Genomic DNA, 8,340 nt, shown 5'->3' on the forward strand with positions numbered 1-8,340 from the left:
TCACTGCTGGTCTGCTGGATGGAGCAGGAACAGGTGCACTCAGTACCAGCTATTTGTAGCAGGAACTGAACACACATCATCCCCAAAGCTGTCCTTAAGTATCCATCGTGCAGAGGACAAAGCTAATTCTTTGAGTTGTTCTTTTGGACAAAGTATGTTTGATTTGGAAACTGCTTAATGTTCACCCAGTGACCTATTGACTGAGATATGATGACCATATTGGTAATGTTGAATCCCTGGTGGTCTCATAGGTCAACTCCAGATCTCTAGTTCTCGTCCTTTCTCTCTGAATATCTGCAGGCTCTTTAGGACTTGTTCTATTGTAGATGCTTATTTTTACCAAGGATGTGTCCTGTCTGATGTAGGCAAGTGTACGTGAGATGCGGTGCAGCAAGCACAATGCCCGTGTTTAGGCATGATGTTTGGAAGCTGCGATTAATTCTTTGTTCTCAAACCCTCCTTCCTGCAAAGTATCAGTGCAGCCAGGGACATCATTCCCTGCAGTCAGAGGTTCCTAAAGAGACTATAAAGATGTTGGCCTAGGGAAGGGCACATTGGAAGACAGTGGGCATTATTGTACGTGTCTCATTAGTCCCTAAAGTGCATTAAAAGTAAGCCTGCCATTATCCTCCTAGGGCAGATTTCTCGAGCTTTGGGTATGTGGAATCATAGCCAGCTCTTACATTGGCCTCTAATATTCCTTCTCTTGTAGGTGCCTGGTCACATCCTGAAACAGACACCCAGGGAATTCCTGACCTGAGGACGTGCACACTCAGCACGGGAGCCAGTGATGCAGGAGAGCTCTCTCTTTTCGCTGGAAAACTAGCAGGCCCTTTCCTGAGCTCTCAGTTCAGAAGCTCCCCACAGGTTCAGGAGGATATCCTGGGTAGGGCAATGAAATGAATTCTGTTGCAGCATCCAATCACAGACCCCCTCCCCAATTATCAGCAAATTCTAAGGGTGACAGACGCATCAAATTGTAGATGTTTTACTGTGGAATCCTTGTTCCACTTCGATGCTGTGCATATTTTGACAAGCACAGAGGTGACCTATGCCTCTCTATTCTGACAGACGCCCCGGGAAACCTGCTTGAGCAGATAAAGTGCCCCAGTAGAGCGGGTGGGAACTAATGAGCCTCTTTGCAAAGTATGGGGACAGCATTGCCTGGGAAGGGCAGTGTCCAGGGCCTCTTTTCCAGGCCATCAATCACATGGTGTACTTGAGGTCCTCCACTTGTATGTCATTTGTCTTGGAGAAACAATTAACAAATACTGAAAATACTGAAATATTGATGTAGAATTCCAAGAGGATTTATTCTAATTGACATTCAGAAGAGTTTAGGATGTCTGAGAAGACGACAAAGGAATAGAATCTCTCAGACACCTCTGTTTCTCAGCACCCATCACTGTTGTTAAAGTGACAGACCCTACCCACCTTATGTCAGCTAATTTTCTCACTGGCATCCAGGGAAAGCAAGGCAGTGAAAATGGACTGCCCTCCAAGGGCTGGAGGATAACTGTGCAAAGCAGTCAATAGCAAACCCATTAGAAAACTCAACTTGATCTCAAATGTTACACTTGCCCCAGATCCAAACACTACAATGTTCATGTAACAGTTACAGAAGAGATCTATGTAAGTTTCTGCTCATAAGGAGGAAGATCAGAAACACCCGGAGAACATGAACTGTTCTCATGTGAGCTCTGCAGCCACCGCCCAAGAAATAGAGAGACTGGAGAACAGCTTGAGGAGACAACTCCTCAGGACATCTGGAGAGAGTTTGGACTCTGACGCACCCCCGGAGAGGACAAATTCCTGTTCTAAGCCAAGATGGTGGTTTACTGCTTAGCGCTGTCAGCAGTGTCCAGGCAGACAGGCCGATGTGCTCTGTGCACCGCTCTTTACACCCATGCAACCCCCAAGATTACTACAAAAGGATGTGAGACAGAAGCACAGTGATAACTTTCCAAAGTTGGGGTCACATCCATCTCTGACTGTTAACTTTTTCCTAAGCCCAGGAGGAGGAGGAGGTTGAAGAAAGGAAATACATAGGACTTTCTGGAGCTGGTGAGTCTCCATGTTGCTGCTTCTGGAGCCCGGAAATCCTAGAGCTGCACACTCCCTAGCCCTGCTCCACACCCATTGCTGGATGCAACCCATGCAGAACCAACACCCTCCTTCTTCCCCACAATGACTGCAAGGCACCAGGCTGTGCTGTGCTAGATCTGCCACATACCCCAGACTACTACGTGCCAGGCCCTGATGGACACCTACAGCCCACAATCTACATATAAGGTTAGGACTTACCTGACACACACGCCCCTTCCAATACAATCGTCTAGGTATCAGGACCTTATTGTAGTTTCTGTGCAGATGCAGGCATGCGTACAATGCTAAGCATCAACCCTTACCTAGCCTCTCACTGTTTTATTGCCTGCTTACACTACTATTCAGTGGTAGGGGATTTAGCATGGCTGAAAATTAGCAGTGCCCTGCGGGCAGTAACAGAGGTGTAAGAGACACTGAGCATTGCCTGAGGGTAGGCACAGTCTGAGGTTCAGGACTGTGGAGTGCAGAGGTATGTCATACATAGTATTGCACAAGGGCTCAGGTAGGTGGTGAGCAAGCCCTGAAATCAAAGAGTGTGTTTCAGACTATCATGGTGTTGGAAGGAGTGTCCAGGCAGCCTGATAACAAGTAGAGCACTCATGAATTTGACTAGGGGGTCAAATTTTGATTAGGGGGTATCTAATAAGGCCTGAAGAGTGCACAGCCCCTGATATTGAGATGACTGTGGGAGCTTCAGGGAGATGCTCTACAGTGTCTTATGAATACAGCATTGTATGTTGTGTGGCAGCATTTGTGAAGTGTCTACTATAATAGGGTCTGACCCATGGCGATCAATGTAGAATACCAGGGGCGTCTCCAGCAGTGCCTGAGCAATAGTAGTATATGTGGAGCCGAGGTGATGGGGCTGATGCTTTAAGGAACAGTGTGTGTGTGTGTGTGTGTCTGTGGTGATGGTGGAGAAAGTGTACTCATGGCTGTCACCTAAAGTGTATATAAAGGTATGTACTGTTGCGTTTTTCATTGTACTGTGTGTTTCACGACAAAAGTGAAAGAAAGGTTTACTAACTCCCTCCTTCAAGGGTAGAGAGAGGATAAGAGGATGTGAATGCATCATATTTAACCAGCATGTCTTATCAGGTCGATGACTGTTTCCCATGCTCAATTGTATTTCAAAATATTGATTTTGGTGTTGGTGCCTGGTGATGAACAGGGCATTTCCTCCAGACTGGAGCATCTGTGGAGCACAGTGTAGCTTCTGCATCCCTTGGCTCTTTCTTCTGTACCCTCTCCCCAGCTTCTGTACTGATTGGAAAAGCTGGTTCCTTGCTCTCCCTCTAAGGGTAGAGGGAGGCCCAGAGAACCTTCAGGAATCATATTTAACCAGGGTGTCTTATCTTGTTTATGACTTTCCCTGCAGCTCAATCAGTATTTCAAAATATTGACTGTGACTATTAATTTACTATTTGGTTGTCTGTGTGTTAGAAATGACGCAGTGTCTTCAGATTTCTCACCCATGGAGGACATAGGTTGTGTGACTCTGGGAATGATTTCCTTAGTGGCATGTGGTGTACGTTGTTGAATGTGGCCCAGCCAGTGTCATTCCATGTGCAACCATAATGTGATAGGGATTTGACAAATAGTAGGGAATGGACACTCTGTGGTGGTGATGATCTTGTGCATACCATCAATGGTGTTTTCTACATATGTGAAGTGGCCAGGGACCACGATATATAGGATGGTGTGCAAGCTCCACTTATCTCCTGCCAGTCCTTCATAGAGTTTCCTTGTTAAGATTTGTGAGGCCCTATAGAGTAAGGACCCACAGACCTCCTCCAACATCTGCACCTCTGCAATTGAGTTGCCTTTCTGAATTCAGAAAGCCTGACCTTACCCACTGCATCAAGAAGGATATTTTCTACTTTAATATCATAGTGTGCAATGCATCTTTGTTGGAGAAAGTGCACCGATGAGAAAAGCTGATTATTTTTCTATTACCTTCATATGATAGCATCTCTCGCTGAAGTACATCTCTTCTTCACAGGAAGGGGAGACTAGGAGGGCTTCCATGGATCCTATTTAAGCTGGCTGCCCCTTGTAATGATGGCTGTCCATATTCTCAGTTGTTAGTTCAGAATATTAATTGTTTATAGTTTGGCCACCTGGATACTGAACAGGGCATCAGCTGTTCAGATGGGACAATCTGTGAAGTATGGTGTAGCTTCTGCATCTCTTACCACTTTCTTCCACACCCTCTTCCTGGAAGTGATCTATACTATTGGATAGCTGATTCACTAGATCTCTTCTTCAAGGGGCGTTGGATGCTAAGAGGACCCCAAGAGGTCCTGTTTATCCAGAGGGTCTCATTGAGTAGATGGCTGTTCCTGGAGCTCAGTTGTTTTCAATCAGGATATTTTCTGTTGCTAGTTTAATCTTTGGTGCCTGGGTGCTTATCAGTGCACCAACTCCAGGACAGACTAAATGTGGAGCATGGGGTAGGTGCTGCATCCATTGCCTCTTCCCTCCACACCTTCTTCCTAAAAGTGATTTTTCCAACCTCTAGACTGAGTGAAATCCTGGTTCCCTAGCTCTTCTTCAAGGAGAGAGGTATCCTAAGAGGACCTTTAGAGATCATATTTAATTAGGACATATCTTGCTTATGGCTGGCCTAATAGCTGAATTGGTTGTTGAGAATATTATTGTTGCTGTTAGTTTACTATTTAGTCATGTGGGTGCTGAAGAAGGCACACCTCCAGACTGGAGTATCTGTGGAGCATGGTGTGGTTTCTGCAACCCTCGCCTCTTTCTTTAAACCCTGTTCCTGAAAGTGACGCTTCCCAGCTTCTATGCTGATTAAAAAGCTGGTTCATTTGCTCTCCTATTCAAGAGGAGAGTGATGATAAAGGGACCTGTGTGGACCATATTTAACCAGTGTGTCTAATCATGCTGATGACTGTTCCCAATGTTCAACTGGTATTTCAGAATATTGATTTTGCTGTTAGTTTATTATTTGGTCACCTGGGTTCTGGACAGGGTGTCTCCTCCAGGGAGAAGTATCTATGGAGCATGGTGTAGCTTCTGCATCCCTTGCCTCTTTGTTCCACATCCTCTTTCTGAAAGTGAATCTTCCCAGCTTCTGCACTGATGAAATGCTGGCTCACTAGCTCTTTTCTTCAAGGGTAGAGGAAGGCTAAGAGGACATTTATGAATCATACTTAACCAGGACTTGTCATGCTGATGGCTGTCCTCATAGCTCAATTGGTATTTGAGTATATTGATTGTTGCTGTTAGTTTATTATTTAGTCTCTGCCTGTGTGTTAGAAATGACACAATCTTTTCACAGGTATAACCAATGTTGTACATATGCTGTACGACTCTGGGAATGATTTCCTTATTGTCATGTGATACACGTTGTTGAACATGGCCAGCCAATGTTGTTGCACAGGTTGACTTATTATTAGCATTTACCAGATGTGGACCATGAGTAACCATGCAATGATAGTGTGACAGGGTTTTGACAAATGGTAATGAATGGGGCACACGGTAGTGGTGATGATCCTGTGCATACCATCAAGGGTGGTTTCTACACATTAAAGTGGCCAGTGACCATGCCATGTAGGATGATGCCCAGGCTCCACTTAATCACCTGCCAAACCATCGTAGGGTTTTGTTGCCAATTTCTCTGGGACCATATAGAGTAAAGAGCCACAAACCTCCTCCAACATCTTTCCCTTTCAAGCCGAGTGGCTATAACAAAATCACTAAGCTTGACCTAACCAGTTCCATGCTGGATGATATGCACTAATATCATGATGTGCAATGTGTCTTTTTGAGAAAGTGCACCGCTGACATAACCTGATGGATGGTTGGTCTATCCTCCTCCTTCTTTAGATTGCCTATCTTCATGAGGAACATCTCTAGATCTTTTCCTGGAACTTATTCCATGACCACATAAGTCACTGTGTATGAATGATTTGAAAAAAAAAATGTCCTATATAACTTAAGTGTGTTCCATAGACTGAAGGATGTTTACTTCAGATATAATGTGAGTCAGAGCACTGTGTTGTTCCTGAAGGATCTTGGCAGCCACCTGTGCATGTGTGGATAGGTCACAGACATGCATCATGTCAGCGTGTCCATGACTTGAAAAAATTGGACTATGTTGCTATTCACATAAATGAGTATATATCAATGACAAGAAAAAACTGTGCTATGGAACCGTGTTCCATAGATTGAAGGATGTTTACTTCAGAGGTAATGTGAGTCAGAGCACTATGTTGTTTCTGAAGGCCTTGACAGCCATCTGTCATGTGTGGGTAGGTCACAGACATGCGTCACGTCTGTGTGTCAATGAGATGAAAAAAACTGAACTATGTTGCTATGTTTCAAGGAATGCAGGATGTGTGCTTCAGAAGTGCTTATGAGACAAAAGACTGTGTTGTTTCTGAAAGACCCACCTGTGCATATATGGGTAGGTTGCAGGCAAGCATCAACTCCCCATATGAACCCAGAGATGTTAAGATTCTGACATCCTTTCTTAGAATGTCCTCTTCTATTGGCTGCCCATGATGTTCAGCTCAACTTAAGTCACTTTATTTTGGGGGAAATTTTAGGACACGTAATGCTAGAAAAATATTTGTGTAGCTTCAGAATGGCAGATTATAGCTATGAATTTTCTGTCTTGAAATCTGAGATATTCCAAATAACACAATGATGCCTTTTCAGGCCCTTAGATAGAGGAAAAATCCGGGGGATAATTTACATAAAGAAACTGACAAGAGTGTAGCAGTACATGTTCAGATTCTAGGGTGGAGTCCATACTCAGACACAGTGATCCCTGAAGTCTTCTGCTATACACAGTGTAGCTACAACTAGAGATATTATCACAGACAAGGAGGTATTCCACGAACAAAAACATGAGGTTTTGACTGTGGATATTAGCAAGAAGAGGGTGAGCATTTATAAATGAACCTATAGCAGTCACAGGGATGGAGTGGAGGAAGTAAAATTGAGCAGAAGAGCATGACCACAATGCTGTACCGGCATTCATGGGAATGTTTTGATGAACTTACTCTGGGTAGGATAGAGTCAAAGGTACAGCCAAAGAAGCGCTCTCTTAGCAGAGCCAAAGAAACCCCATTTTCCCTGAAATCACAGCCAAAAAACAGAGCCGGACCTGAGATCAGAGCACCCTCAGTGACCCTGATATTAGAGACAAAATGTTAAAAGGGGTCAGTGAATGCAACACACTTTAGACCAGAAACCAGACTTAGAGAATGCATTCTTATTCTGACAAACTCAGCACAAAAACTAACCAGTCTCTGCACAGGTAATCCATCCAATCCCCGAGTACAAAATCAACAAATCCCTAAGCATGAAATCTAGCTATTCTCTGAGCTGAGAACAGATCAGGCATTGGATTTTGACCAATTTCCACCCTGAAAAATCTTCACCCTGTAATCACTGGGTTGAGCTCTCAGAGTCCAGCTGAGGAGAGGGAAGAGGGTTTGTATGAGCAAAGGGGTGACGTTTATGATGGAGAAACCCACAGAGACAGTTCACCCGAGCTAGTGAAAACTCACTGACTCTGAACTGATATCTATACAACCTGCATAGGACCAAAGTAGGCCCTCTCATTGTGGGGGACAGTGGTGTGCCTTGGACACTTTGTGGGACCATCGGGAATGGGACCAGACTTTATCCCTAGTGCATGAACTCATTTTTGGAGCCCTTTCTCTATGGCGGTTGCTTTGCTCAACCCTGAATCTCCGTGGGAGGCCTTTCTGAGGAGTGAATTGGGGTGGGGTTTGTGGAAGTTGGTGGTAAGTGGGAGAAGGGGAATGGGGAACTGTGTTCATTATGTAAAATGGAAAAAGTACCTGAGCAAATTGGGAGCATGAGGACCATGGGAGAGGGCTGAAGGGGAGAGGAGAGACAGGGAGGGGAGCAGAGGAAAATGTAGAGCTCAATAAAAATCAATAAAAAATGAACAAAAAAATCTCATATGGATGGTCATTTGAACACATGGACCCTCAAGTGTAGTTGATGGTACAGTTTGGGGAACTTTATATTGTAGAGCCTTAGTGGCAGAAGGCTGTCCCCGAGTGTGTCTTGAGATGAGCAAGCTATTCTCTGTTCTCCCTACTTTCTGCTTGAGGTTGGAGTGTGACACTCAATCTACTGCTTTTGCCTTCAATCTTCCAGCTTCTTTCTTGCCTCTCTCCCACCTCCATGGGCTTTTATTCTGTAAATGGGCCAGATATGTTTCTTCTTATG

This window comes from Alexandromys fortis, unplaced genomic scaffold (genome assembly GCF_014885135.2).
Source record: "Alexandromys fortis isolate MF-2015 unplaced genomic scaffold, M_Fortis_MF-2015_v1.1 scaffold_9, whole genome shotgun sequence".
NCBI classification, from domain to species: Eukaryota; Metazoa; Chordata; class Mammalia; order Rodentia; family Cricetidae; genus Alexandromys; species Alexandromys fortis.